At 65.3% G+C, this 27,817-nt stretch overlaps 20 non-coding genes across 20 annotated transcripts; 8 read left to right on the top strand and 12 right to left on the bottom strand.

The window, feature by feature from the left end:
• Positions 1–1,435: 1,435 nt before the first annotated feature.
• TRNAE-CUC (transfer RNA glutamic acid (anticodon CUC)) lies at positions 1,436–1,507 on the bottom strand. The gene has a single exon. It is a non-coding gene; the product is annotated as a tRNA-Glu (tRNA).
• A 266-nt stretch (positions 1,508–1,773) lies between these two features.
• TRNAG-UCC (transfer RNA glycine (anticodon UCC)) lies at positions 1,774–1,845 on the bottom strand. Its single transcript has one exon. It is a non-coding gene; the product is annotated as a tRNA-Gly (tRNA).
• Positions 1,846–2,637: 792 nt separating this feature from the next.
• TRNAD-GUC (transfer RNA aspartic acid (anticodon GUC)) lies at positions 2,638–2,709 on the bottom strand. Its single transcript has one exon. It is a non-coding gene; the product is annotated as a tRNA-Asp (tRNA).
• A 576-nt stretch (positions 2,710–3,285) lies between these two features.
• Positions 3,286–3,368, top strand: TRNAL-CAG (transfer RNA leucine (anticodon CAG)). The gene has a single exon. It is a non-coding gene; the product is annotated as a tRNA-Leu (tRNA).
• Positions 3,369–5,148: 1,780 nt separating this feature from the next.
• Positions 5,149–5,219, top strand: TRNAG-GCC (transfer RNA glycine (anticodon GCC)). Its single transcript has one exon. It is a non-coding gene; the product is annotated as a tRNA-Gly (tRNA).
• Positions 5,220–8,434: 3,215 nt separating this feature from the next.
• Positions 8,435–8,506, bottom strand: TRNAE-CUC (transfer RNA glutamic acid (anticodon CUC)). Its single transcript has one exon. It is a non-coding gene; the product is annotated as a tRNA-Glu (tRNA).
• A 266-nt stretch (positions 8,507–8,772) lies between these two features.
• Positions 8,773–8,844, bottom strand: TRNAG-UCC (transfer RNA glycine (anticodon UCC)). The gene has a single exon. It is a non-coding gene; the product is annotated as a tRNA-Gly (tRNA).
• Positions 8,845–9,636: 792 nt separating this feature from the next.
• Positions 9,637–9,708, bottom strand: TRNAD-GUC (transfer RNA aspartic acid (anticodon GUC)). Its single transcript has one exon. It is a non-coding gene; the product is annotated as a tRNA-Asp (tRNA).
• Positions 9,709–10,284: 576 nt separating this feature from the next.
• TRNAL-CAG (transfer RNA leucine (anticodon CAG)) lies at positions 10,285–10,367 on the top strand. The gene has a single exon. It is a non-coding gene; the product is annotated as a tRNA-Leu (tRNA).
• Positions 10,368–12,147: 1,780 nt separating this feature from the next.
• Positions 12,148–12,218, top strand: TRNAG-GCC (transfer RNA glycine (anticodon GCC)). Its single transcript has one exon. It is a non-coding gene; the product is annotated as a tRNA-Gly (tRNA).
• Positions 12,219–15,416: 3,198 nt separating this feature from the next.
• TRNAE-CUC (transfer RNA glutamic acid (anticodon CUC)) lies at positions 15,417–15,488 on the bottom strand. Its single transcript has one exon. It is a non-coding gene; the product is annotated as a tRNA-Glu (tRNA).
• A 266-nt stretch (positions 15,489–15,754) lies between these two features.
• Positions 15,755–15,826, bottom strand: TRNAG-UCC (transfer RNA glycine (anticodon UCC)). The gene has a single exon. It is a non-coding gene; the product is annotated as a tRNA-Gly (tRNA).
• A 792-nt stretch (positions 15,827–16,618) lies between these two features.
• Positions 16,619–16,690, bottom strand: TRNAD-GUC (transfer RNA aspartic acid (anticodon GUC)). The gene has a single exon. It is a non-coding gene; the product is annotated as a tRNA-Asp (tRNA).
• Positions 16,691–17,270: 580 nt separating this feature from the next.
• Positions 17,271–17,353, top strand: TRNAL-CAG (transfer RNA leucine (anticodon CAG)). The gene has a single exon. It is a non-coding gene; the product is annotated as a tRNA-Leu (tRNA).
• Positions 17,354–19,133: 1,780 nt separating this feature from the next.
• On the top strand, positions 19,134–19,204 carry TRNAG-GCC (transfer RNA glycine (anticodon GCC)). Its single transcript has one exon. It is a non-coding gene; the product is annotated as a tRNA-Gly (tRNA).
• Positions 19,205–22,427: 3,223 nt separating this feature from the next.
• On the bottom strand, positions 22,428–22,499 carry TRNAE-CUC (transfer RNA glutamic acid (anticodon CUC)). The gene has a single exon. It is a non-coding gene; the product is annotated as a tRNA-Glu (tRNA).
• Positions 22,500–22,765: 266 nt separating this feature from the next.
• On the bottom strand, positions 22,766–22,837 carry TRNAG-UCC (transfer RNA glycine (anticodon UCC)). Its single transcript has one exon. It is a non-coding gene; the product is annotated as a tRNA-Gly (tRNA).
• Positions 22,838–23,629: 792 nt separating this feature from the next.
• On the bottom strand, positions 23,630–23,701 carry TRNAD-GUC (transfer RNA aspartic acid (anticodon GUC)). The gene has a single exon. It is a non-coding gene; the product is annotated as a tRNA-Asp (tRNA).
• Positions 23,702–24,281: 580 nt separating this feature from the next.
• On the top strand, positions 24,282–24,364 carry TRNAL-CAG (transfer RNA leucine (anticodon CAG)). Its single transcript has one exon. It is a non-coding gene; the product is annotated as a tRNA-Leu (tRNA).
• Positions 24,365–26,144: 1,780 nt separating this feature from the next.
• On the top strand, positions 26,145–26,215 carry TRNAG-GCC (transfer RNA glycine (anticodon GCC)). Its single transcript has one exon. It is a non-coding gene; the product is annotated as a tRNA-Gly (tRNA).
• The last annotated feature ends 1,602 nt before the right edge of the window (positions 26,216–27,817 follow it).

Raw genomic sequence — 27,817 nt, 5'->3', positions numbered from 1 at the left:
CCATCGCCCTTTTCAAAAGCCATCTCTTTCTTCAAATCCCGTGAACGGCCACCCCAAGGGATGAAGTTATGCTCATGCCACAACAGGCATGAACCTTGAAGACATTCGCCGAGTCAAGTAAACCAGACCCAAAACAACAAACGTTGTATGATTTTACTTTCGTCGCGTCTGTATAACAGGTAACTTCCCAGACCAACAAAGGAGAATAGACGTTTCCCGGGGTAGCCGGGAAGGGGAAACAGGAGGCCCTCATTATGTGGGAACAGGGTTGGTTTGGGAATGACTAAAAAAAAAAAAAAAAAGTGGAAATGGATATTCGTGGCGATTAGAAAAGACGGCGAACGTCCTTAAAGCCACTGAATTCTGCACTCAGAAATGGTGAAAATGATATATTCTGTCTTACGTATACTTTCACCACAATTAAAGACAGAGAGAGCGGGAAGGGGAGGTGAGTGGGAAGAGAACCACGAAGATACCCAAGGAACGACTGTCTGGCGTGAGGCTTGTGCGTTTCCTTGCGTGCAAACTTGATTTCTAAGAAAAAGAGTCTTGAAGCAAATATTAGACCCTCTCTGTCCTCAGGCCTTGCAAGACGCGGATGACTGCCGTCTGCCATCTACCAGGCGCGGCATCATCGATGAGTTAACGAGAGGGACGCTCGGGGTGGAAGAGGGGATGGACACCGGGATAGATATGCGATAAGGCAGGAGTGGGATAAAATGCATGGGTCGTACAATCCGGGGGGCGGGAGTAGGGGTGTTCTCGGTCAATTTGTGTCCACGCTGAGATCTGTTGGCGCCTTGCTAATACCGTCGTGTTAGAGAGTCGGGGAAGGCTACCTGCTGCCACCGCCCCTCAGCCGTTGGGCATGTCCATTTCCCCGACGGCCCCCGGTCTCACATTCCTCTCTCCCCCTTACTCTCATCCCCCCCCTCCGACCCCACCCGGACCCCCCCAGCTGGCCGGGCATTCCCAGATTCCCCTTTCACGTTCTTCTGTCTCCCGGCCGCCGTCGCCCTGCTCAGGATCTGGGCCTTCACAAGCTTGGCTCCCCCAGCCCAGGTCTGGCCTGGTAGCTGAGCCAAATGCAAGCACGCGCCAGGGCGCGCGCTGGCAGCAGCGAGGACGCGGGCTCCGCTCCTGGCCACCGCCGGCCAGAGGCTGTCCTGGCCTGTGGGCTTTGGGGCTGACAGATGCCAGAGAACGCGAGCGCCTGCGCCTGCGCCAGCGCCAGCGCCAGCGCCAGCGCCAGCGCCAGCGCCAGGGCGGACGAGCAAGTAGGCCTGTGGTGGGCGAGCGGGTCGAAAAGGATCGGATGGCATTGGTGGCGGCAGCGGGCCAGGCGGTGTGCTGGGCCTGCAAGCGTTGGCTAAAAGGCAGGTGTGGAGGGAGGTGCGCGGCAAGTTGTTTGTGGGCAGAGAGGAAGAAGAACGGCTTCCCTGACCGGGAATCGAACCCGGGCCGCGGCGGTGAGAGCGCCGAATCCTAACCACTAGACCACCAGGGAGCGTCGGGACACCCGTCCTGCCTGCGCCACCTGCACTCAGCGCCTCCGCACCCCTCGGCCCCAGCCGTGGACCTTGCTCCGGCCTCCAGTCGCCCGGCCCGGCCTCCCCTGGCACTCCGCGCCCTTTTCTCTTGCTCGCAGCACCCCCAAAACGCTGGGCGCCTCCTTCCTTCTCCCACACATACACACCGAGCCAAGTGCCGACTCCGTCAGCCATACCTGGCAAGACGGCCCTGGGCTGGGCCTCTGGCAAAAAGTCAGCCCACTGCGTTGGCCGGGAATCGAACCCGGGTCAACTGCTTGGAAGGCAGCTATGCTCACCACTATACCACCAACGCCGCACGGCCCAGACAAGCCCAAGATGCCGCGCGGAACTCGCACCAGCGTGCTGCCGCCGCCGCCGCCCGCCGCCGGGCGCAGACCCTTCTCGACGCCTGGCTCACCCGTCCGCGGCTCCGGGCCCTCACAGCACCACCAGCCGCCGCCCGGCGCCAGCCGAGCCCCGCCGCTCTCCACACGCCCCCGCCCCGCCCTCCTCAGCCCCGCCGCTGGGGGGCGCTCTCCCGCTCGCTTCCTCCGGCCTCCCGCCCGCAGCGGGGCGCTCCAGGGCGCGCGGCCCCCCACCCCCGGCCCTGAGCTCCCGGCTGCGGCCTGCCCCCGGGGCACGCCTGCTCCACACCCCCGGCTCGCCAAGCCCCTTCCATTCTCCGCCACGTCGCGGCCGCTCGGCGACGCTCGGCTAGGCCACAGCCGGCACCGAGACGGTGCACATCTCCGACAGGCCGCTCTCCACCTGGCACCTGGGAGCCGGAGTCGCTGGGCGGCGGTCGGCGACCCTGAGCCGGGGGGCGGAAGACACCCATCCGCTGGGGACGGGCCGCTCCTCAAGCGCTGCCGGGACCCGAGAAGGCTGCTGTGGCTGGCGGGCGACCAGGCGCCTTGGCCAGGAGGATTGGAAGGGAAGGTGGGCGGAGGGTGGGCTGTGCCCCGCAGAGGATGACGCCAAGGGCCCAGGTGGAGCGCGGAGGGCAGGGCAGGGCGGGGCAGGGCAGGGCAGGGCATTGCGCCGGCCACTGGGTCTGAGAGCGGGCGCCGGGTGCGTGGCGGCAGAGGCCAAAAAGGGCGTCTGCCTCCCCGTCGGGGAATCGAACCCCGGTCTCCCGCGTGACAGGCGGGGATACTCACCACTATACTAACGAGGACGGCGGTGGCCGTCCGGGGTGCAGAACGCTCTCCCGCCGCCGCCGCTGCACACCACGCCGACTCCGACTCCGACGCCGACGCCTCTTCCTGCCCCCTGCTCGCTGCATGCTCGGCGACAGAGCGCGCCCCGCCCACCTCCATCCTCGCCGTCCACGCAGCCTGGCACCCGGGCCGGGCCCGGGGGATACCGAAGCTCCGCGTGCGCGGCGGCCGCTTCCCTCCACGGCGGCGAAAGCGCCGGGAGAAAGAAAGGGGATCGAGCGGGCAGAAAACGTCTGCGAGGAGGAGGAGGCATTGGTGGGCGCGAGAGCTGACGTGAGGACGGAGGCCGGGGCAGCGGCTGGCGGGGCCCGGGGGACGGTGCGTGGGGGAGTTGGCCGGGCACCTCGCCGGGTCGGCCGGCCTTGGTGGCGCTCGGCTCCGAGCCTTCGCGCGCGCCGTCCGTCCGTCCGTCCGTCCGTCCGTCCGTCGGTCGCGCAGCCGCAAGGCCGTCCAGGAGGCGCGCCGACCGGCCCAGGGCACCGGCGTTGGCGCGGCGTCGCAGCCGGGCCAGCGGCGACGCGCCCACAGCCGCCGTCAGGATGGCCGAGCGGTCTAAGGCGCTGCGTTCAGGTCGCAGTCTCCCCTGGAGGCGTGGGTTCGAATCCCACTCCTGACAAGACAACCTTTTGGCAACAGCCACCTACTGTCCCCAGCCTTCACCACACGCGTCTCTGCCCTTTACTGGGCGACTGTCCACGCTCGGGCCGTGCAATCCTTCTGCCTCTCCAGCCTCCAGCCCGTGGCCCCACCCCGCTCCGACACCCTAACTTGTCAGGCACATCCCTGACAGCTAGGATGCTCCAGCGCCTTGAACCCCTCTGGTAACTGCCTTTCCGGCCAGCCCCAGCCCAACTGCCCACCATGAAACGCACCCCTCCTACCTGCCTGCCCCCGCATCCGCGCGGTTTCTCGACTTCCCATCTCAGCTACCTCCTCTCTCTTACCCCTGTCCTCTCTCTGCCCTCGCCCTTTCCCTCTTCCCTCTGTCTTTCACCTCTCCCTCTCCCTCTCCCTCTCTCTCTGTCTTTGTCAGGCCCCGATTACCCAACAAGCAAGGTAGGCACGGGTCCAATTGTTAGGCTTCCCACCAATCTGCAGCTCACGATCTCACCGCTCTCCCACCGCAGCAAGGATGTGGTGAAGCCCACTTGAAACCGCTCACCACAGAGTAGGGAGCCAATACAGTGGAGCCCGCCCGTGCGCGCGACCCTGGCTCAACGCAAGCCGCTGCTCACCGGCCTTCCTGGTTAATCCGCCCCTGGTCTTTAGCCCCGTTTGCCTGCGTGTGTCTGTGGGCTCCATCTGGCCCGTGTGGAAAGCCCTCCCCGGTGGTCCTCCACTTTCTGCCCGCTGAACAGCAGCAACTCGCTTTTGCCCTGCGCTGCTGCAAGCAGCACCACACCACCCAAAACCTTGGCCATCATCCCGCCCTTTCCACACCAGCCTCCTGCCCATTCCTCTCTCCCGCCCCGAATCCCCTTCCCACTAACACCCGCTGCGCCCTCTCTTCAGCCCGTGGTCTCCGCGCTTGTTGAGTTTGGGGACCTTGCCTCCCCACACCGGCCATGCCGCTGCATTTTCAGCCCCACCACCGGCTGGCGAGGAGAAGCCAGAGCCGGGCACAGGGCCCGGTCCACCTCGGGCGCGCCACATCCCAGTTCCACGAGGGTAGCCGCTGCCTGGGAGCAGACCCACCGCGCCAACGACCTCTCTGCTGCCGAAGAGCTCTTTCGATGGGTGGGCCGGCTCCCGCTCCACAACCCACCCCCTCCAGCACAGCATCCTAAGGAGTGCGGCTGGCCGGAGGACGGAGGGCGGAAGGCAGGCTCAGACCGCTGTGGCCACTTTGTCCGACGTCCCGCCGCTGGCAGGCAGCCGCCACAGGAGGATGCAGGCGTCCCGCTCCCTTGCTCCCGGACCTCCTGTGCCCACACCCCCAAGCACGGGCGAGAAAACTGGCCGCCCAAGGGGGTCCTGGGGGTGCATGCCGGGGGTCGCCGCCGGGACAGCTGTGAGCACCTCTGCGCGCCACAGGCCACCTGGCCTGGCTGGGATTGGCGCTGGCCGACCAGGCTCCTTCGGGCTCTAGGCTTCCTCCCAGCCACGGGATGGGCAGGGACTACCTCTCTCCCTCCGCCTCCGTCCAGGACCCTCGACACGCCTGGCACCTGCCTCTCTTCCACGTCGGTCGCCCAGACCCCTTCCCTTGCCCGCCCGTCCCGCCCACCCGCACCAGGCCGCCGGCCCCAGGCTGGCCGCCGCCGCCTGCCTAGCTCTAGGGGAGCAGAGAGACAGACGCTCCGGCCAGGTAGTGAGCAGCGTCCTGAGCCCAGCGGCGGGCCAGCGAAGACAGGGCAGGGGCACAGGCTGGAGCCAGCCGCCCGGACGCCGGCAGCGCATGGGTGGTTCAGTGGTAGAATTCTCGCCTGCCACGCGGGAGGCCCGGGTTCGATTCCCGGCCCATGCAGTCCCCTGTCCCCTTTTGGTCGCTCTGCCCCAATTCACACCGCCGCCTGCTCAGTGCTTGCTCTGCTTGCTCTGCTCTGCTCTGCTCTGCTCTGCTCTGCTCTGCTCTGCTCTGCTCTGCTCCGCTCTGGCTCTCCTACTACACTCGGGGCAACTCTCCCAGAGCCCTGGGGCTCCGCTCCCACCTGCAGCCAGCCCACCAGTGTGCCAGCGCCCTGCGCCTCTCCCACACCCTGGGGCCGAAAGCACACCGCGCTCCGGCGCCGACCGCCAGTGGGCTCTGCCCCAACACTTCTCCCGGGCAGCCACCCTTTTCTCTTCATCACCCTGACGAAACCTTAGCCACACGTTTCACTTCACGGAGGACCACCGTGCAACACGCGGGCTTTGGCTGCGGGGACTCCATGCCTCTTCCCATCTCACCACCCTTCCTGGCCACGCTCCCAAAATGACACCATCCTTGCTGGACCATTACCAAGGAAGTCGCACGGCCGGATCCATACTCGGAAAAGCAACGCATTACGCTCCCCTACCGTGTCCTGGTCATCATCGCGCACGAGAAAATGAAAGTCATGTCAGTACAGTCACTTTAGCCCACTCCTCCACAACACAGTGGTAAACACGCCCCTTCCTTGCCCGCCTCCCCCTTACCACGATCCAAACTTTTGGCCAAAGGTCACTGGAGGCATCTGTTGCTCGGGCCTCTTTCAATCTCCACTGAGTCCCCCGTCCCACCCCACCGCACCCCACGGTGCCCCAAACGCGCACCTAACGCACTCCCGTGTCCTGACAAAGGGACGTTTAAGCCTCTGGGCCAGTCGCGCGCCCTAAGACCTCACGGCCTTTTCCAGACGTTTTTCTCTCTTCCCTTCTCTTCTAATCTCTCTCTGCGTGTCTCTCTGTGTGTCTGTCTGTTTCTCGCTCCCTCTTCTGCCCGTCCGTCTCTGTCTCTATCTCTGTCTCCCTCTCTGTCTCCCGGTCCCTGTCTCACGCTGGCTCTCTCTCAACAGCACCCTTGCCCCCAATCAACCTCCCACTCTTTAGGTTGACTGACTTCAGGCACAGCACCGCGGGCAACCTTGTCTGGCCGGGTCCAGTCTCATGACGTGCCCTTGGATCTGGGTGGGACCTAAGCCCACCCTCCCAACACTCCCCCCCCACCCCCGCCACCCAGCTAGCCATCTAGTGGTCCTTCCAGCCTCCGCCTGACCCGCCACCACAGACCTCTATCACACGAACGCCTTGCCTTGCCCTGATGACGCACATCCACCGGGCTGGCCACCCCCGGCATCCCCAGGGTCGCCCCCGCCCCTCCCATGTCCCCACCCTCATCTCCACACTGGCCTGGCATAATGCTCCGAAGCCCCCAAGCCTCTGCAGCGCCGGCACCTGACTGGGCGGCCGCACTCGCTGCGCCCCCTCCTGCCCTAGGGCGGCTTGGACACTCTGACATCTGGACTCCTTCTCCCACCTGCCAGCACTCAGGACACGTCTGTCCCCTCTTTTGGGTTTCCCTCACCTTTCCCTGTCCTTTGTGTCGTGCCACCCGAACAACCAGCCAGCTTCCTCCACTGCGGTCATCTATCCACAACTCACAAAACAGGGGCAGGAAGGAAGTGCCTGGGGTGACAGTAAGCTTCTCTATGATCACACGGGTTCCTGCTCACAAGGCTATGCCTTTCCATGCCTGGCCTTCTACTGCCCTGACATTCCAAGCCGCTGAAAAGCCCGCGGAGTGCAGTTCTACTCTCAGACACATGGGGTCGCCGGGAGTCAGAATCCACCCCATCGCCCTTTTCAAAAGCCATCTCTTTCTTCAAATCCCGTGAACGGCCACCCCAAGGGATGAAGTTATGCTCATGCCACAACAGGCATGAACCTTGAAGACATTCGCCGAGTCAAGTAAACCAGACCCAAAACAACAAACGTTGTATGATTTTACTTTCGTCGCGTCTGTATAACAGGTAACTTCCCAGACCAACAAAGGAGAATAGACGTTTCCCGGGGTAGCCGGGAAGGGGAAACAGGAGGCCCTCATTATGTGGGAACAGGGTTGGTTTGGGAATGACTAAAAAAAAAAAAAAAAAAAGTGGAAATGGATATTCGTGGCGATTAGAAAAGACGGCGAACGTCCTTAAAGCCACTGAATTCTGCACTCAGAAATGGTGAAAATGATATATTCTGTCTTACGTATACTTTCACCACAATTAAAGACAGAGAGAGCGGGAAGGGGAGGTGAGTGGGAAGAGAACCACGAAGATACCCAAGGAACGACTGTCTGGCGTGAGGCTTGTGCGTTTCCTTGCGTGCAAACTTGATTTCTAAGAAAAAGAGTCTTGAAGCAAATATTAGACCCTCTCTGTCCGCAGGCCTTGCAAGACGCGGATGACTGCCGTCTGCCATCTACCAGGCGCGGCATCATCGATGAGTTAACAAGAGGGACGCTCGGGGTGGAAGAGGGGATGGACACCGGGATAGATATGCGATAAGGCAGGAGTGGGATAAAATGCATGGGTCGTACAATCCGGGGGGCGGGAGTAGGGGTGTTCTCGGTCAATTTGTGTCCACGCTGAGATCTGTTGGCGCCTTGCTAATACCGTCGTGTTAGAGAGTCGGGGAAGGCTACCTGCTGCCACCGCCCCTCAGCCGTTGGGCATGTCCATTTCCCCGACGGCCCCCGGTCTCACATTCCTCTCTCCCCCTTACTCTCATCCCCCCCCTCCGACCCCACCCGGACCCCCCCAGCTGGCCGGGCATTCCCAGATTCCCCTTTCACGTTCTTCTGTCTCCCGGCCGCCGTCGCCCTGCTCAGGATCTGGGCCTTCACAAGCTTGGCTCCCCCAGCCCAGGTCTGGCCTGGTAGCTGAGCCAAATGCAAGCACGCGCCAGGGCGCGCGCTGGCAGCAGCGAGGACGCGGGCTCCGCTCCTGGCCACCGCCGGCCAGAGGCTGTCCTGGCCTGTGGGCTTTGGGGCTGACAGATGCCAGAGAACGCGAGCGCCTGCGCCTGCGCCAGCGCCAGCGCCAGCGCCAGCGCCAGCGCCAGGGCGGACGAGCAAGTAGGCCTGTGGTGGGCGAGCGGGTCGAAAAGGATCGGATGGCATTGGTGGCGGCAGCGGGCCAGGCGGTGTGCTGGGCCTGCAAGCGTTGGCTAAAAGGCAGGTGTGGAGGGAGGTGCGCGGCAAGTTGTTTGTGGGCAGAGAGGAAGAAGAACGGCTTCCCTGACCGGGAATCGAACCCGGGCCGCGGCGGTGAGAGCGCCGAATCCTAACCACTAGACCACCAGGGAGCGTCGGGACACCCGTCCTGCCTGCGCCACCTGCACTCAGCGCCTCCGCACCCCTCGGCCCCAGCCGTGGACCTTGCTCCGGCCTCCAGTCGCCCGGCCCGGCCTCCCCTGGCACTCCGCGCCCTTTTCTCTTGCTCGCAGCACCCCCAAAACGCTGGGCGCCTCCTTCCTTCTCCCACACATACACACCGAGCCAAGTGCCGACTCCGTCAGCCATACCTGGCAAGACGGCCCTGGGCTGGGCCTCTGGCAAAAAGTCAGCCCACTGCGTTGGCCGGGAATCGAACCCGGGTCAACTGCTTGGAAGGCAGCTATGCTCACCACTATACCACCAACGCCGCACGGCCCAGACAAGCCCAAGATGCCGCGCGGAACTCGCACCAGCGTGCTGCCGCCGCCGCCGCCCGCCGCCGGGCGCAGACCCTTCTCGACGCCTGGCTCACCCGTCCGCGGCTCCGGGCCCTCACAGCACCACCAGCCGCCGCCCGGCGCCAGCCGAGCCCCGCCGCTCTCCACACGCCCCCGCCCCGCCCTCCTCAGCCCCGCCGCTGGGGGGCGCTCTCCCGCTCGCTTCCTCCGGCCTCCCGCCCGCAGCGGGGCGCTCCAGGGCGCGCGGCCCCCCACCCCCGGCCCTGAGCTCCCGGCTGCGGCCTGCCCCCGGGGCACGCCTGCTCCACACCCCCGGCTCGCCAAGCCCCTTCCATTCTCCGCCACGTCGCGGCCGCTCGGCGACGCTCGGCTAGGCCACAGCCGGCACCGAGACGGTGCACATCTCCGACAGGCCGCTCTCCACCTGGCACCTGGGAGCCGGAGTCGCTGGGCGGCGGTCGGCGACCCTGAGCCGGGGGGCGGAAGACACCCATCCGCTGGGGACGGGCCGCTCCTCAAGCGCTGCCGGGACCCGAGAAGGCTGCTGTGGCTGGCGGGCGACCAGGCGCCTTGGCCAGGAGGATTGGAAGGGAAGGTGGGCGGAGGGTGGGCTGTGCCCCGCAGAGGATGACGCCAAGGGCCCAGGTGGAGCGCGGAGGGCAGGGCAGGGCGGGGCAGGGCAGGGCAGGGCATTGCGCCGGCCACTGGGTCTGAGAGCGGGCGCCGGGTGCGTGGCGGCAGAGGCCAAAAAGGGCGTCTGCCTCCCCGTCGGGGAATCGAACCCCGGTCTCCCGCGTGACAGGCGGGGATACTCACCACTATACTAACGAGGACGGCGGTGGCCGTCCGGGGTGCGGAACGCTCTCCCGCCGCCGCCGCTGCACACCACGCCGACTCCGACTCCGACGCCGACGCCTCTTCCTGCCCCCTGCTCGCTGCATGCTCGGCGACAGAGCGCGCCCCGCCCACCTCCATCCTCGCCGTCCACGCAGCCTGGCACCCGGGCCGGGCCCGGGGGATACCGAAGCTCCGCGTGCGCGGCGGCCGCTTCCCTCCACGGCGGCGAAAGCGCCGGGAGAAAGAAAGGGGATCGAGCGGGCAGAAAACGTCTGCGAGGAGGAGGAGGCATTGGTGGGCGCGAGAGCTGACGTGAGGACGGAGGCCGGGGCAGCGGCTGGCGGGGCCCGGGGGACGGTGCGTGGGGGAGTTGGCCGGGCACCTCGCCGGGTCGGCCGGCCTTGGTGGCGCTCGGCTCCGAGCCTTCGCGCGCGCCGTCCGTCCGTCCGTCCGTCCGTCCGTCCGTCGGTCGCGCAGCCGCAAGGCCGTCCAGGAGGCGCGCCGACCGGCCCAGGGCACCGGCGTTGGCGCGGCGTCGCAGCCGGGCCAGCGGCGACGCGCCCACAGCCGCCGTCAGGATGGCCGAGCGGTCTAAGGCGCTGCGTTCAGGTCGCAGTCTCCCCTGGAGGCGTGGGTTCGAATCCCACTCCTGACAAGACAACCTTTTGGCAACAGCCACCTACTGTCCCCAGCCTTCACCACACGCGTCTCTGCCCTTTACTGGGCGACTGTCCACGCTCGGGCCGTGCAATCCTTCTGCCTCTCCAGCCTCCAGCCCGTGGCCCCACCCCGCTCCGACACCCTAACTTGTCAGGCACATCCCTGACAGCTAGGATGCTCCAGCGCCTTGAACCCCTCTGGTAACTGCCTTTCCGGCCAGCCCCAGCCCAACTGCCCACCATGAAACGCACCCCTCCTACCTGCCTGCCCCCGCATCCGCGCGGTTTCTCGACTTCCCATCTCAGCTACCTCCTCTCTCTTACCCCTGTCCTCTCTCTGCCCTCGCCCTTTCCCTCTTCCCTCTGTCTTTCACCTCTCCCTCTCCCTCTCCCTCTCTCTCTGTCTTTGTCAGGCCCCGATTACCCAACAAGCAAGGTAGGCACGGGTCCAATTGTTAGGCTTCCCACCAATCTGCAGCTCACGATCTCACCGCTCTCCCACCGCAGCAAGGATGTGGTGAAGCCCACTTGAAACCGCTCACCACAGAGTAGGGAGCCAATACAGTGGAGCCCGCCCGTGCGCGCGACCCTGGCTCAACGCAAGCCGCTGCTCACCGGCCTTCCTGGTTAATCCGCCCCTGGTCTTTAGCCCCGTTTGCCTGCGTGTGTCTGTGGGCTCCATCTGGCCCGTGTGGAAAGCCCTCCCCGGTGGTCCTCCACTTTCTGCCCGCTGAACAGCAGCAACTCGCTTTTGCCCTGCGCTGCTGCAAGCAGCACCACACCACCCAAAACCTTGGCCATCATCCCGCCCTTTCCACACCAGCCTCCTGCCCATTCCTCTCTCCCGCCCCGAATCCCCTTCCCACTAACACCCGCTGCGCCCTCTCTTCAGCCCGTGGTCTCCGCGCTTGTTGAGTTTGGGGACCTTGCCTCCCCACACCGGCCATGCCGCTGCATTTTCAGCCCCACCACCGGCTGGCGAGGAGAAGCCAGAGCCGGGCACAGGGCCCGGTCCACCTCGGGCGCGCCACATCCCAGTTCCACGAGGGTAGCCGCTGCCTGGGAGCAGACCCACCGCGCCAACGACCTCTCTGCTGCCGAAGAGCTCTTTCGATGGGTGGGCCGGCTCCCGCTCCACAACCCACCCCCTCCAGCACAGCATCCTAAGGAGTGCGGCTGGCCGGAGGACGGAGGGCGGAAGGCAGGCTCAGACCGCTGTGGCCACTTTGTCCGACGTCCCGCCGCTGGCAGGCAGCCGCCACAGGAGGATGCAGGCGTCCCGCTCCCTTGCTCCCGGACCTCCTGTGCCCACACCCCCAAGCACGGGCGAGAAAACTGGCCGCCCAAGGGGGTCCTGGGGGTGCATGCCGGGGGTCGCCGCCGGGACAGCTGTGAGCACCTCTGCGCGCCACAGGCCACCTGGCCTGGCTGGGATTGGCGCTGGCCGACCAGGCTCCTTCGGGCTCTAGGCTTCCTCCCAGCCACGGGATGGGCAGGGACTACCTCTCTCCCTCCGCCTCCGTCCAGGACCCTCGACACGCCTGGCACCTGCCTCTCTTCCACGTCGGTCGCCCAGACCCCTTCCCTTGCCCGCCCGTCCCGCCCACCCGCACCAGGCCGCCGGCCCCAGGCTGGCCGCCGCCGCCTGCCTAGCTCTAGGGGAGCAGAGAGACAGACGCTCCGGCCAGGTAGTGAGCAGCGTCCTGAGCCCAGCGGCGGGCCAGCGAAGACAGGGCAGGGGCACAGGCTGGAGCCAGCCGCCCGGACGCCGGCAGCGCATGGGTGGTTCAGTGGTAGAATTCTCGCCTGCCACGCGGGAGGCCCGGGTTCGATTCCCGGCCCATGCAGTCCCCTGTCCCCTTTTGGTCGCTCTGCCCCAATTCACACCGCCGCCTGCTCAGTGCTTGCTCTGCTTGCTCTGCTCTGCTCTGCTCTGCTCTGCTCTGCTCTGCTCCGCTCTGGCTCTCCTACTACACTCGGGGCAACTCTCCCAGAGCCCTGGGGCTCCGCTCCCACCTGCAGCCAGCCCACCAGTGTGCCAGCGCCCTGCGCCTCTCCCACACCCTGGGGCCGAAAGCACACCGCGCTCCGGCGCCGACCGCCAGTGGGCTCTGCCCCAACACTTCTCCCGGGCAGCCACCCTTTTCTCTTCATCACCCTGACGAAACCTTAGCCACACGTTTCACTTCACGGAGGACCACCGTGCAACACGCGGGCTTTGGCTGCGGGGACTCCATGCCTCTTCCCATCTCACCACCCTTCCTGGCCACGCTCCCAAAATGACACCATCCTTGCTGGACCATTACCAAGGAAGTCGCACGGCCGGATCCATACTCGGAAAAGCAACGCATTACGCTCCCCTACCGTGTCCTGGTCATCATCGCGCACGAGAAAATGAAAGTCATGTCAGTACAGTCACTTTAGCCCACTCCTCCACAACACAGTGGTAAACACGCCCCTTCCTTGCCCGCCTCCCCCTTACCACGATCCAAACTTTTGGCCAAAGGTCACTGGAGGCATCTGTTGCTCGGGCCTCTTTCAATCTCCACTGAGTCCCCCGTCCCACCCCACCGCACCCCACGGTGCCCCAAACGCGCACCTAACGCACTCCCGTGTCCTGACAAAGGGACGTTTAAGCCTCTGGGCCAGTCGCGCGCCCTAAGACCTCACGGCCTTTTCCAGACGTTTTTCTCTCTTCCCTTCTCTTCTAATCTCTCTCTGCGTGTCTCTCTGTGTGTCTGTCTGTTTCTCGCTCCCTCTTCTGCCCGTCCGTCTCTGTCTCTATCTCTGTCTCCCTCTCTGTCTCCCGGTCCCTGTCTCACGCTGGCTCTCTCTCGACAGCACCCTTGCCCCCAATCAACCTCCCACTCTTTAGGTTGACTGACTTCAGGCACAGCACCGCGGGCAACCTTGTCTGGCCGGGTCCAGTCTCATGACGTGCCCTTGGATCTGGGTGGGACCTAAGCCCACCCTCCCAACACTCCCCCCCCACCCCCGCCACCCAGCTAGCCATCTAGTGGTCCTTCCAGCCTCCGCCTGACCCGCCACCACAGACCTCTATCACACGAACGCCTTGCCTTGCCCTGATGACGCACATCCACCGGGCTGGCCACCCCCGGCATCCCCAGGGTCGCCCCCGCCCCTCCCATGTCCCCACCCTCATCTCCACACTGGCCTGGCATAATGCTCCGAAGCCCCCAAGCCTCTGCAGCGCCGGCACCTGACTGGGCGGCCGCACTCGCTGCGCCCCCTCCTGCCCTAGGGCGGCTTGGACACTCTGACATCTGGACTCCTTCTCCCACCTGCCAGCACTCAGGACACGTCTGTCCCCTCTTTTGGGTTTCCCTCACCTTTCCCTGTCCTTTGTGTCGTGCCACCCGAACAACCAGCCAGCTTCCTCCACTGCGGTCATCTATCCACAACTCACAAAACAGGGGCAGGAAGGAAGTGCCTGGGGTGACAGTAAGCTTCTCTATGATCACACGGGTTCCTGCTCACAAGGCTATGCCTTTCCATGCCTGGCCTTCTACTGCCCTGACATTCCAAGCCGCTGAAAAGCCCGCGGAGTGCAGTTCTACTCTCAGACACATGGGGTCGCCGGGAGTCAGAATCCACCCCATCGCCCTTTTCAAAAGCCATCTCTTTCTTCAAATCCCGTGAACGGCCACCCCAAGGGATGAAGTTATGCTCATGCCACAACAGGCATGAACCTTGAAGACATTCGCCGAGTCAAGTAAACCAGACCCAAAACAACAAACGTTGTATGATTTTACTTTCGTCGCGTCTGTATAACAGGTAACTTCCCAGACCAACAAAGGAGAATAGACGTTTCCCGGGGTAGCCGGGAAGGGGAAACAGGAGGCCCTCATTATGTGGGAACAGGGTTGGTTTGGGAATGACTAAAAAAAAAAAAAAAAGTGGAAATGGATATTCGTGGCGGTTAGAAAAGACGGCGAACGTCCTTAAAGCCACTGAATTCTGCACTCAGAAATGGTGAAAATGATATATTCTGTCTTACGTATACTTTCACCACAATTAAAGACAGAGAGAGCGGGAAGGGGAGGTGAGTGGGAAGAGAACCACGAAGATACCCAAGGAACGACTGTCTGGCGTGAGGCTTGTGCGTTTCCTTGCGTGCAAACTTGATTTCTAAGAAAAAGAGTCTTGAAGCAAATATTAGACCCTCTCTGTCCTCAGGCCTTGCAAGACGCGGATGACTGCCGTCTGCCATCTACCAGGCGCGGCATCATCGATGAGTTAACAAGAGGGACGCTCGGGGTGGAAGAGGGGATGGACACCGGGATAGATATGCGATAAGGCAGGAGTGGGATAAAATGCATGGGTCGTACAATCCGGGGGGCGGGAGTAGGGGTGTTCTCGGTCAATTTGTGTCCACGCTGAGATCTGTTGGCGCCTTGCTAATACCGTCGTGTTAGAGAGTCGGGGAAGGCTACCTGCTGCCACCGCCCCTCAGCCGTTGGGCATGTCCATTTCCCCGACGGCCCCCGGTCTCACATTCCTCTCTCCCCCTTACTCTCATCCCCCCCCCTCCGACCCCACCCGGACCCCCCCAGCTGGCCGGGCATTCCCAGATTCCCCTTTCACGTTCTTCTGTCTCCCGGCCGCCGTCGCCCTGCTCAGGGTCTGGGCCTTCACAAGCTTGGCTCCCCCAGCCCAGGTCTGGCCTGGTAGCTGAGCCAAATGCAAGCACGCGCCAGGGCGCGCGCTGGCAGCAGCGAGGACGCGGGCTCCGCTCCTGGCCACCGCCGGCCAGAGGCTGTCCTGGCCTGTGGGCTTTGGGGCTGACAGATGCCAGAGAACGCGAGCGCCTGCGCCAGCGCCAGCGCCAGCGCCAGCGCCAGCGCCAGCGCCAGGGCGGACGAGCAAGTAGGCCTGTGGTGGGCGAGCGGGTCGAAAAGGATCGGATGGCATTGGTGGCGGCAGCGGGCCAGGCGGTGTGCTGGGCCTGCAAGCGTTGGCTAAAAGGCAGGTGTGGAGGGAGGTGCGCGGCAAGTTGTTTGTGGGCAGAGAGGAAGAAGAACGGCTTCCCTGACCGGGAATCGAACCCGGGCCGCGGCGGTGAGAGCGCCGAATCCTAACCACTAGACCACCAGGGAGCGTCGGGACACCCGTCCTGCCTGCGCCACCTGCACTCAGCGCCTCCGCACCCCTCGGCCCCAGCCGTGGACCTTGCTCCGGCCTCCAGTCGCCCGGCCCGGCCTCCCCTGGCACTCCGCGCCCTTTTCTCTTGCTCGCAGCACCCCCAAAACGCTGGGCGCCTCCTTCCTTCTCCCACACATACACACCGAGCCAAGTGCCGACTCCGTCAGCCATACCTGGCAAGACGGCCCTGGGCTGGGCCTCTGGCAAAAAGTCAGCCCACTGCGTTGGCCGGGAATCGAACCCGGGTCAACTGCTTGGAAGGCAGCTATGCTCACCACTATACCACCAACGCCGCACGGCCCAGACAAGCCCAAGATGCCGCGCGGAACTCGCACCAGCGTGCTGCCGCCGCCGCCGCCCGCCGCCGGGCGCAGACCCTTCTCGACGCCTGGCTCACCCGTCCGCGGCTCCGGGCCCTCACAGCACCACCAGCCGCCGCCCGGCGCCAGCCGAGCCCCGCCGCTCTCCACACGCCCCCGCCCCGCCCTCCTCAGCCCCGCCGCTGGGGGGCGCTCTCCCGCTCGCTTCCTCCGGCCTCCCGCCCGCAGCGGGGCGCTCCAGGGCGCGCGGCCCCCCACCCCCGGCCCTGAGCTCCCGGCTGCGGCCTGCCCCCGGGGCACGCCTGCTCCACACCCCCGGCTCGCCAAGCCCCTTCCATTCTCCGCCACGTCGCGGCCGCTCGGCGACGCTCGGCTAGGCCACAGCCGGCACCGAGACGGTGCACATCTCCGACAGGCCGCTCTCCACCTGGCACCTGGGAGCCGGAGTCGCTGGGCGGCGGTCGGCGACCCTGAGCCGGGGGGCGGAAGACACCCATCCGCTGGGGACGGGCCGCTCCTCAAGCGCTGCCGGGACCCGAGAAGGCTGCTGTGGCTGGCGGGCGACCAGGCGCCTTGGCCAGGAGGATTGGAAGGGAAGGTGGGCGGAGGGTGGGCTGTGCCCCGCAGAGGATGACGCCAAGGGCCCAGGTGGAGCGCGGAGGGCAGGGCAGGGCGGGGCAGGGCAGGGCAGGGCATTGCGCCGGCCACTGGGTCTGAGAGCGGGCGCCGGGTGCGTGGCGGCAGAGGCCAAAAAGGGCGTCTGCCTCCCCGTCGGGGAATCGAACCCCGGTCTCCCGCGTGACAGGCGGGGATACTCACCACTATACTAACGAGGACGGCGGTGGCCGTCCGGGGTGCAGAACGCTCTCCCGCCGCCGCCGCTGCACACCACGCCGACTCCGACTCCGACGCCGACGCCTCTTCCTGCCCCCTGCTCGCTGCATGCTCGGCGACAGAGCGCGCCCCGCCCACCTCCATCCTCGCCGTCCACGCAGCCTGGCACCCGGGCCGGGCCCGGGGGATACCGAAGCTCCGCGTGCGCGGCGGCCGCTTCCCTCCACGGCGGCGAAAGCGCCGGGAGAAAGAAAGGGGATCGAGCGGGCAGAAAACGTCTGCGAGGAGGAGGAGGCATTGGTGGGCGCGAGAGCTGACGTGAGGACGGAGGCCGGGGCAGCGGCTGGCGGGGCCCGGGGGACGGTGCGTGGGGGAGTTGGCCGGGCACCTCGCCGGGTCGGCCGGCCTTGGTGGCGCTCGGCTCCGAGCCTTCGCGCGCGCCGTCCGTCCGTCCGTCCGTCCGTCCGTCCGTCCGTCGGTCGCGCAGCCGCAAGGCCGTCCAGGAGGCGCGCCGACCGGCCCAGGGCACCGGCGTTGGCGCGGCGTCGCAGCCGGGCCAGCGGCGACGCGCCCACAGCCGCCGTCAGGATGGCCGAGCGGTCTAAGGCGCTGCGTTCAGGTCGCAGTCTCCCCTGGAGGCGTGGGTTCGAATCCCACTCCTGACAAGACAACCTTTTGGCAACAGCCACCTACTGTCCCCAGCCTTCACCACACGCGTCTCTGCCCTTTACTGGGCGACTGTCCACGCTCGGGCCGTGCAATCCTTCTGCCTCTCCAGCCTCCAGCCCGTGGCCCCACCCCGCTCCGACACCCTAACTTGTCAGGCACATCCCTGACAGCTAGGATGCTCCAGCGCCTTGAACCCCTCTGGTAACTGCCTTTCCGGCCAGCCCCAGCCCAACTGCCCACCATGAAACGCACCCCTCCTACCTGCCTGCCCCCGCATCCGCGCGGTTTCTCGACTTCCCATCGCAGCTACCTCCTCTCTCTTACCCCTGTCCTCTCTCTGCCCTCGCCCTTTCCCTCTTCCCTCTGTCTTTCACCTCTCCCTCTCCCTCTCCCTCTCTCTCTGTCTTTGTCAGGCCCCGATTACCCAACAAGCAAGGTAGGCACGGGTCCAATTGTTAGGCTTCCCACCAATCTGCAGCTCACGATCTCACCGCTCTCCCACCGCAGCAAGGATGTGGTGAAGCCCACTTGAAACCGCTCACCACAGAGTAGGGAGCCAATACAGTGGAGCCCGCCCGTGCGCGCGACCCTGGCTCAACGCAAGCCGCTGCTCACCGGCCTTCCTGGTTAATCCGCCCCTGGTCTTTAGCCCCGTTTGCCTGCGTGTGTCTGTGGGCTCCATCTGGCCCGTGTGGAAAGCCCTCCCCGGTGGTCCTCCACTTTCTGCCCGCTGAACAGCAGCAACTCGCTTTTGCCCTGCGCTGCTGCAAGCAGCACCACACCACCCAAAACCTTGGCCATCATCCCGCCCTTTCCACACCAGCCTCCTGCCCATTCCTCTCTCCCGCCCCGAATCCCCTTCCCACTAACACCCGCTGCGCCCTCTCTTCAGCCCGTGGTCTCCGCGCTTGTTGAGTTTGGGGACCTTGCCTCCCCACACCGGCCATGCCGCTGCATTTTCAGCCCCACCACCGGCTGGCGAGGAGAAGCCAGAGCCGGGCACAGGGCCCGGTCCACCTCGGGCGCGCCACATCCCAGTTCCACGAGGGTAGCCGCTGCCTGGGAGCAGACCCACCGCGCCAACGACCTCTCTGCTGCCGAAGAGCTCTTTCGATGGGTGGGCCGGCTCCCGCTCCACAACCCACCCCCTCCAGCACAGCATCCTAAGGAGTGCGGCTGGCCGGAGGACGGAGGGCGGAAGGCAGGCTCAGACCGCTGTGGCCACTTTGTCCGACGTCCCGCCGCTGGCAGGCAGCCGCCACAGGAGGATGCAGGCGTCCCGCTCCCTTGCTCCCGGACCTCCTGTGCCCACACCCCCAAGCACGGGCGAGAAAACTGGCCGCCCAAGGGGGTCCTGGGGGTGCATGCCGGGGGTCGCCGCCGGGACAGCTGTGAGCACCTCTGCGCGCCACAGGCCACCTGGCCTGGCTGGGATTGGCGCTGGCCGACCAGGCTCCTTCGGGCTCTAGGCTTCCTCCCAGCCACGGGATGGGCAGGGACTACCTCTCTCCCTCCGCCTCCGTCCAGGACCCTCGACACGCCTGGCACCTGCCTCTCTTCCACGTCGGTCGCCCAGACCCCTTCCCTTGCCCGCCCGTCCCGCCCACCCGCACCAGGCCGCCGGCCCCAGGCTGGCCGCCGCCGCCTGCCTAGCTCTAGGGGAGCAGAGAGACAGACGCTCCGGCCAGGTAGTGAGCAGCGTCCTGAGCCCAGCGGCGGGCCAGCGAAGACAGGGCAGGGGCACAGGCTGGAGCCAGCCGCCCGGACGCCGGCAGCGCATGGGTGGTTCAGTGGTAGAATTCTCGCCTGCCACGCGGGAGGCCCGGGTTCGATTCCCGGCCCATGCAGTCCCCTGTCCCCTTTTGGTCGCTCTGCCCCAATTCACACCGCCGCCTGCTCAGTGCTTGCTCTGCTTGCTCTGCTCTGCTCTGCTCTGCTCTGCTCTGCTCTGCTCTGCTCTGCTCTGCTCTGCTCTGCTCCGCTCTGGCTCTCCTACTACACTCGGGGCAACTCTCCCAGAGCCCTGGGGCTCCGCTCCCACCTGCAGCCAGCCCACCAGTGTGCCAGCGCCCTGCGCCTCTCCCACACCCTGGGGCCGAAAGCACACCGCGCTCCGGCGCCGACCGCCAGTGGGCTCTGCCCCAACACTTCTCCCGGGCAGCCACCCTTTTCTCTTCATCACCCTGACGAAACCTTAGCCACACGTTTCACTTCACGGAGGACCACCGTGCAACACGCGGGCTTTGGCTGCGGGGACTCCATGCCTCTTCCCATCTCACCACCCTTCCTGGCCACGCTCCCAAAATGACACCATCCTTGCTGGACCATTACCAAGGAAGTCGCACGGCCGGATCCATACTCGGAAAAGCAACGCATTACGCTCCCCTACCGTGTCCTGGTCATCATCGCGCACGAGAAAATGAAAGTCATGTCAGTACAGTCACTTTAGCCCACTCCTCCACAACACAGTGGTAAACACGCCCCTTCCTTGCCCGCCTCCCCCTTACCACGATCCAAACTTTTGGCCAAAGGTCACTGGAGGCATCTGTTGCTCGGGCCTCTTTCAATCTCCACTGAGTCCCCCGTCCCACCCCACCGCACCCCACGGTGCCCCAAACGCGCACCTAACGCACTCCCGTGTCCTGACAAAGGGACGTTTAAGCCTCTGGGCCAGTCGCGCGCCCTAAGACCTCACGGCCTTTTCCAGACGTTTTTCTCTCTTCCCTTCTCTTCTAATCTCTCTCTGCGTGTCTCTCTGTGTGTCTGTCTGTTTCTCGCTCCCTCTTCTGCCCGTCCGTCTCTGTCTCTATCTCTGTCTCCCTCTCTGTCTCCCGGTCCCTGTCTCACGCTGGCTCTCTCTCGACAGCACCCTTGCCCCCAATCAACCTCCCACTCTTTAGGTTGACTGACTTCAGGCACAGCACCGCGGGCAACCTTGTCTGGCCGGGTCCAGTCTCATGACGTGCCCTTGGATCTGGGTGGGACCTAAGCCCACCCTCCCAACACTCCCCCCCCACCCCCGCCACCCAGCTAGCCATCTAGTGGTCCTTCCAGCCTCCGCCTGACCCGCCACCACAGACCTCTATCACACGAACGCCTTGCCTTGCCCTGATGACGCACATCCACCGGGCTGGCCACCCCCGGCATCCCCAGGGTCGCCCCCGCCCCTCCCATGTCCCCACCCTCATCTCCACACTGGCCTGGCATAATGCTCCGAAGCCCCCAAGCCTCTGCAGCGCCGGCACCTGACTGGGCGGCCGCACTCGCTGCGCCCCCTCCTGCCCTAGGGCGGCTTGGACACTCTGACATCTGGACTCCTTCTCCCACCTGCCAGCACTCAGGACACGTCTGTCCCCTCTTTTGGGTTTCCCTCACCTTTCCCTGTCCTTTGTGTCGTGCCACCCGAACAACCAGCCAGCTTCCTCCACTGCGGTCATCTATCCACAACTCACAAAACAGGGGCAGGAAGGAAGTGCCTGGGGTGACAGTAAGCTTCTCTATGATCACACGGGTTCCTGCTCACAAGGCTATGCCTTTCCATGCCTGGCCTTCTACTGCCCTGACATTCCAAGCCGCTGAAAAGCCCGCGGAGTGCAGTTCTACTCTCAGACACATGGGGTCGCCGGGAGTCAGAATCCACCCCATCGCCCTTTTCAAAAGCCATCTCTTTCTTCAAATCCCGTGAACGGCCACCCCAAGGGATGAAGTTATGCTCATGCCACAACAGGCATGAACCTTGAAGACATTCGCCGAGTCAAGTAAACCAGACCCAAAACAACAAACGTTGTATGATTTTACTTTCGTCGCGTCTGTATAACAGGTAACTTCCCAGACCAACAAAGGAGAATAGACGTTTCCCGGGGTAGCCGGGAAGGGGAAACAGGAGGCCCTCATTATGTGGGAACAGGGTTGGTTTGGGAATGACTAAAAAAAAAAAAAAAAGTGGAAATGGATATTCGTGGCGGTTAGAAAAGACGGCGAACGTCCTTAAAGCCACTGAATTCTGCACTCAGAAATGGTGAAAATGATATATTCTGTCTTACGTATACTTTCACCACAATTAAAGACAGAGAGAGCGGGAAGGGGAGGTGAGTGGGAAGAGAACCACGAAGATACCCAAGGAACGACTGTCTGGCGTGAGGCTTGTGCGTTTCCTTGCGTGCAAACTTGATTTCTAAGAAAAAGAGTCTTGAAGCAAATATTAGACCCTCTCTGTCCTCAGGCCTTGCAAGACGCGGATGACTGCCGTCTGCCATCTACCAGGCGCGGCATCATCGATGAGTTAACAAGAGGGACGCTCGGGGTGGAAGAGGGGATGGACACCGGGATAGATATGCGATAAGGCAGGAGTGGGATAAAATGCATGGGTCGTACAATCCGGGGGGCGGGAGTAGGGGTGTTCTCGGTCAATTTGTGTCCACGCTGAGATCTGTTGGCGCCTTGCTAATACCGTCGTGTTAGAGAGTCGGGGAAGGCTACCTGCTGCCACCGCCCCTCAGCCGTTGGGCATGTCCATTTCCCCGACGGCCCCCGGTCTCACATTCCTCTCTCCCCCTTACTCTCATCCCCCCCCCTCCGACCCCACCCGGACCCCCCCAGCTGGCCGGGCATTCCCAGATTCCCCTTTCACGTTCTTCTGTCTCCCGGCCGCCGTCGCCCTGCTCAGGGTCTGGGCCTTCACAAGCTTGGCTCCCCCAGCCCAGGTCTGGCCTGGTAGCTGAGCCAAATGCAAGCACGCGCCAGGGCGCGCGCTGGCAGCAGCGAGGACGCGGGCTCCGCTCCTGGCCACCGCCGGCCAGAGGCTGTCCTGGCCTGTGGGCTTTGGGGCTGACAGATGCCAGAGAACGCGAGCGCCTGCGCCAGCGCCAGCGCCAGCGCCAGCGCCAGCGCCAGCGCCAGGGCGGACGAGCAAGTAGGCCTGTGGTGGGCGAGCGGGTCGAAAAGGATCGGATGGCATTGGTGGCGGCAGCGGGCCAGGCGGTGTGCTGGGCCTGCAAGCGTTGGCTAAAAGGCAGGTGTGGAGGGAGGTGCGCGGCAAGTTGTTTGTGGGCAGAGAGGAAGAAGAACGGCTTCCCTGACCGGGAATCGAACCCGGGCCGCGGCGGTGAGAGCGCCGAATCCTAACCACTAGACCACCAGGGAGCGTCGGGACACCCGTCCTGCCTGCGCCACCTGCACTCAGCGCCTCCGCACCCCTCGGCCCCAGCCGTGGACCTTGCTCCGGCCTCCAGTCGCCCGGCCCGGCCTCCCCTGGCACTCCGCGCCCTTTTCTCTTGCTCGCAGCACCCCCAAAACGCTGGGCGCCTCCTTCCTTCTCCCACACATACACACCGAGCCAAGTGCCGACTCCGTCAGCCATACCTGGCAAGACGGCCCTGGGCTGGGCCTCTGGCAAAAAGTCAGCCCACTGCGTTGGCCGGGAATCGAACCCGGGTCAACTGCTTGGAAGGCAGCTATGCTCACCACTATACCACCAACGCCGCACGGCCCAGACAAGCCCAAGATGCCGCGCGGAACTCGCACCAGCGTGCTGCCGCCGCCGCCGCCCGCCGCCGGGCGCAGACCCTTCTCGACGCCTGGCTCACCCGTCCGCGGCTCCGGGCCCTCACAGCACCACCAGCCGCCGCCCGGCGCCAGCCGAGCCCCGCCGCTCTCCACACGCCCCCGCCCCGCCCTCCTCAGCCCCGCCGCTGGGGGGCGCTCTCCCGCTCGCTTCCTCCGGCCTCCCGCCCGCAGCGGGGCGCTCCAGGGCGCGCGGCCCCCCACCCCCGGCCCTGAGCTCCCGGCTGCGGCCTGCCCCCGGGGCACGCCTGCTCCACACCCCCGGCTCGCCAAGCCCCTTCCATTCTCCGCCACGTCGCGGCCGCTCGGCGACGCTCGGCTAGGCCACAGCCGGCACCGAGACGGTGCACATCTCCGACAGGCCGCTCTCCACCTGGCACCTGGGAGCCGGAGTCGCTGGGCGGCGGTCGGCGACCCTGAGCCGGGGGGCGGAAGACACCCATCCGCTGGGGACGGGCCGCTCCTCAAGCGCTGCCGGGACCCGAGAAGGCTGCTGTGGCTGGCGGGCGACCAGGCGCCTTGGCCAGGAGGATTGGAAGGGAAGGTGGGCGGAGGGTGGGCTGTGCCCCGCAGAGGATGACGCCAAGGGCCCAGGTGGAGCGCGGAGGGCAGGGCAGGGCGGGGCAGGGCAGGGCAGGGCATTGCGCCGGCCACTGGGTCTGAGAGCGGGCGCCGGGTGCGTGGCGGCAGAGGCCAAAAAGGGCGTCTGCCTCCCCGTCGGGGAATCGAACCCCGGTCTCCCGCGTGACAGGCGGGGATACTCACCACTATACTAACGAGGACGGCGGTGGCCGTCCGGGGTGCAGAACGCTCTCCCGCCGCCGCCGCTGCACACCACGCCGACTCCGACTCCGACGCCGACGCCTCTTCCTGCCCCCTGCTCGCTGCATGCTCGGCGACAGAGCGCGCCCCGCCCACCTCCATCCTCGCCGTCCACGCAGCCTGGCACCCGGGCCGGGCCCGGGGGATACCGAAGCTCCGCGTGCGCGGCGGCCGCTTCCCTCCACGGCGGCGAAAGCGCCGGGAGAAAGAAAGGGGATCGAGCGGGCAGAAAACGTCTGCGAGGAGGAGGAGGCATTGGTGGGCGCGAGAGCTGACGTGAGGACGGAGGCCGGGGCAGCGGCTGGCGGGGCCCGGGGGACGGTGCGTGGGGGAGTTGGCCGGGCACCTCGCCGGGTCGGCCGGCCTTGGTGGCGCTCGGCTCCGAGCCTTCGCGCGCGCCGTCCGTCCGTCCGTCCGTCCGTCCGTCCGTCCGTCGGTCGCGCAGCCGCAAGGCCGTCCAGGAGGCGCGCCGACCGGCCCAGGGCACCGGCGTTGGCGCGGCGTCGCAGCCGGGCCAGCGGCGACGCGCCCACAGCCGCCGTCAGGATGGCCGAGCGGTCTAAGGCGCTGCGTTCAGGTCGCAGTCTCCCCTGGAGGCGTGGGTTCGAATCCCACTCCTGACAAGACAACCTTTTGGCAACAGCCACCTACTGTCCCCAGCCTTCACCACACGCGTCTCTGCCCTTTACTGGGCGACTGTCCACGCTCGGGCCGTGCAATCCTTCTGCCTCTCCAGCCTCCAGCCCGTGGCCCCACCCCGCTCCGACACCCTAACTTGTCAGGCACATCCCTGACAGCTAGGATGCTCCAGCGCCTTGAACCCCTCTGGTAACTGCCTTTCCGGCCAGCCCCAGCCCAACTGCCCACCATGAAACGCACCCCTCCTACCTGCCTGCCCCCGCATCCGCGCGGTTTCTCGACTTCCCATCGCAGCTACCTCCTCTCTCTTACCCCTGTCCTCTCTCTGCCCTCGCCCTTTCCCTCTTCCCTCTGTCTTTCACCTCTCCCTCTCCCTCTCCCTCTCTCTCTGTCTTTGTCAGGCCCCGATTACCCAACAAGCAAGGTAGGCACGGGTCCAATTGTTAGGCTTCCCACCAATCTGCAGCTCACGATCTCACCGCTCTCCCACCGCAGCAAGGATGTGGTGAAGCCCACTTGAAACCGCTCACCACAGAGTAGGGAGCCAATACAGTGGAGCCCGCCCGTGCGCGCGACCCTGGCTCAACGCAAGCCGCTGCTCACCGGCCTTCCTGGTTAATCCGCCCCTGGTCTTTAGCCCCGTTTGCCTGCGTGTGTCTGTGGGCTCCATCTGGCCCGTGTGGAAAGCCCTCCCCGGTGGTCCTCCACTTTCTGCCCGCTGAACAGCAGCAACTCGCTTTTGCCCTGCGCTGCTGCAAGCAGCACCACACCACCCAAAACCTTGGCCATCATCCCGCCCTTTCCACACCAGCCTCCTGCCCATTCCTCTCTCCCGCCCCGAATCCCCTTCCCACTAACACCCGCTGCGCCCTCTCTTCAGCCCGTGGTCTCCGCGCTTGTTGAGTTTGGGGACCTTGCCTCCCCACACCGGCCATGCCGCTGCATTTTCAGCCCCACCACCGGCTGGCGAGGAGAAGCCAGAGCCGGGCACAGGGCCCGGTCCACCTCGGGCGCGCCACATCCCAGTTCCACGAGGGTAGCCGCTGCCTGGGAGCAGACCCACCGCGCCAACGACCTCTCTGCTGCCGAAGAGCTCTTTCGATGGGTGGGCCGGCTCCCGCTCCACAACCCACCCCCTCCAGCACAGCATCCTAAGGAGTGCGGCTGGCCGGAGGACGGAGGGCGGAAGGCAGGCTCAGACCGCTGTGGCCACTTTGTCCGACGTCCCGCCGCTGGCAGGCAGCCGCCACAGGAGGATGCAGGCGTCCCGCTCCCTTGCTCCCGGACCTCCTGTGCCCACACCCCCAAGCACGGGCGAGAAAACTGGCCGCCCAAGGGGGTCCTGGGGGTGCATGCCGGGGGTCGCCGCCGGGACAGCTGTGAGCACCTCTGCGCGCCACAGGCCACCTGGCCTGGCTGGGATTGGCGCTGGCCGACCAGGCTCCTTCGGGCTCTAGGCTTCCTCCCAGCCACGGGATGGGCAGGGACTACCTCTCTCCCTCCGCCTCCGTCCAGGACCCTCGACACGCCTGGCACCTGCCTCTCTTCCACGTCGGTCGCCCAGACCCCTTCCCTTGCCCGCCCGTCCCGCCCACCCGCACCAGGCCGCCGGCCCCAGGCTGGCCGCCGCCGCCTGCCTAGCTCTAGGGGAGCAGAGAGACAGACGCTCCGGCCAGGTAGTGAGCAGCGTCCTGAGCCCAGCGGCGGGCCAGCGAAGACAGGGCAGGGGCACAGGCTGGAGCCAGCCGCCCGGACGCCGGCAGCGCATGGGTGGTTCAGTGGTAGAATTCTCGCCTGCCACGCGGGAGGCCCGGGTTCGATTCCCGGCCCATGCAGTCCCCTGTCCCCTTTTGGTCGCTCTGCCCCAATTCACACCGCCGCCTGCTCAGTGCTTGCTCTGCTTGCTCTGCTCTGCTCTGCTCTGCTCTGCTCTGCTCCGCTCTGGCTCTCCTACTACACTCGGGGCAACTCTCCCAGAGCCCTGGGGCTCCGCTCCCACCTGCAGCCAGCCCACCAGTGTGCCAGCGCCCTGCGCCTCTCCCACACCCTGGGGCCGAAAGCACACCGCGCTCCGGCGCCGACCGCCAGTGGGCTCTGCCCCAACACTTCTCCCGGGCAGCCACCCTTTTCTCTTCATCACCCTGACGAAACCTTAGCCACACGTTTCACTTCACGGAGGACCACCGTGCAACACGCGGGCTTTGGCTGCGGGGACTCCATGCCTCTTCCCATCTCACCACCCTTCCTGGCCACGCTCCCAAAATGACACCATCCTTGCTGGACCATTACCAAGGAAGTCGCACGGCCGGATCCATACTCGGAAAAGCAACGCATTACGCTCCCCTACCGTGTCCTGGTCATCATCGCGCACGAGAAAATGAAAGTCATGTCAGTACAGTCACTTTAGCCCACTCCTCCACAACACAGTGGTAAACACGCCCCTTCCTTGCCCGCCTCCCCCTTACCACGATCCAAACTTTTGGCCAAAGGTCACTGGAGGCATCTGTTGCTCGGGCCTCTTTCAATCTCCACTGAGTCCCCCGTCCCACCCCACCGCACCCCACGGTGCCCCAAACGCGCACCTAACGCACTCCCGTGTCCTGACAAAGGGACGTTTAAGCCTCTGGGCCAGTCGCGCGCCCTAAGACCTCACGGCCTTTTCCAGACGTTTTTCTCTCTTCCCTTCTCTTCTAATCTCTCTCTGCGTGTCTCTCTGTGTGTCTGTCTGTTTCTCGCTCCCTCTTCTGCCCGTCCGTCTCTGTCTCTATCTCTGTCTCCCTCTCTGTCTCCCGGTCCCTGTCTCACGCTGGCTCTCTCTCGACAGCACCCTTGCCCCCAATCAACCTCCCACTCTTTAGGTTGACTGACTTCAGGCACAGCACCGCGGGCAACCTTGTCTGGCCGGGTCCAGTCTCATGACGTGCCCTTGGATCTGGGTGGGACCTAAGCCCACCCTCCCAACACTCCCCCCCCACCCCCGCCACCCAGCTAGCCATCTAGTGGTCCTTCCAGCCTCCGCCTGACCCGCCACCACAGACCTCTATCACACGAACGCCTTGCCTTGCCCTGATGACGCACATCCACCGGGCTGGCCACCCCCGGCATCCCCAGGGTCGCCCCCGCCCCTCCCATGTCCCCACCCTCATCTCCACACTGGCCTGGCATAATGCTCCGAAGCCCCCAAGCCTCTGCAGCGCCGGCACCTGACTGGGCGGCCGCACTCGCTGCGCCCCCTCCTGCCCTAGGGCGGCTTGGACACTCTGACATCTGGACTCCTTCTCCCACCTGCCAGCACTCAGGACACGTCTGTCCCCTCTTTTGGGTTTCCCTCACCTTTCCCTGTCCTTTGTGTCGTGCCACCCGAACAACCAGCCAGCTTCCTCCACTGCGGTCATCTATCCACAACTCACAAAACAGGGGCAGGAAGGAAGTGCCTG

The sequence above is a fragment of the Loxodonta africana genome, chromosome 3 (genome assembly GCF_030014295.1).
Source record: "Loxodonta africana isolate mLoxAfr1 chromosome 3, mLoxAfr1.hap2, whole genome shotgun sequence".
NCBI lineage: Eukaryota > Metazoa > Chordata > Mammalia > Proboscidea > Elephantidae > Loxodonta > Loxodonta africana.
Note: the sequence above shows the minus strand (reverse complement) of the source record. Positions and strands in the feature narration are given on the sequence as shown.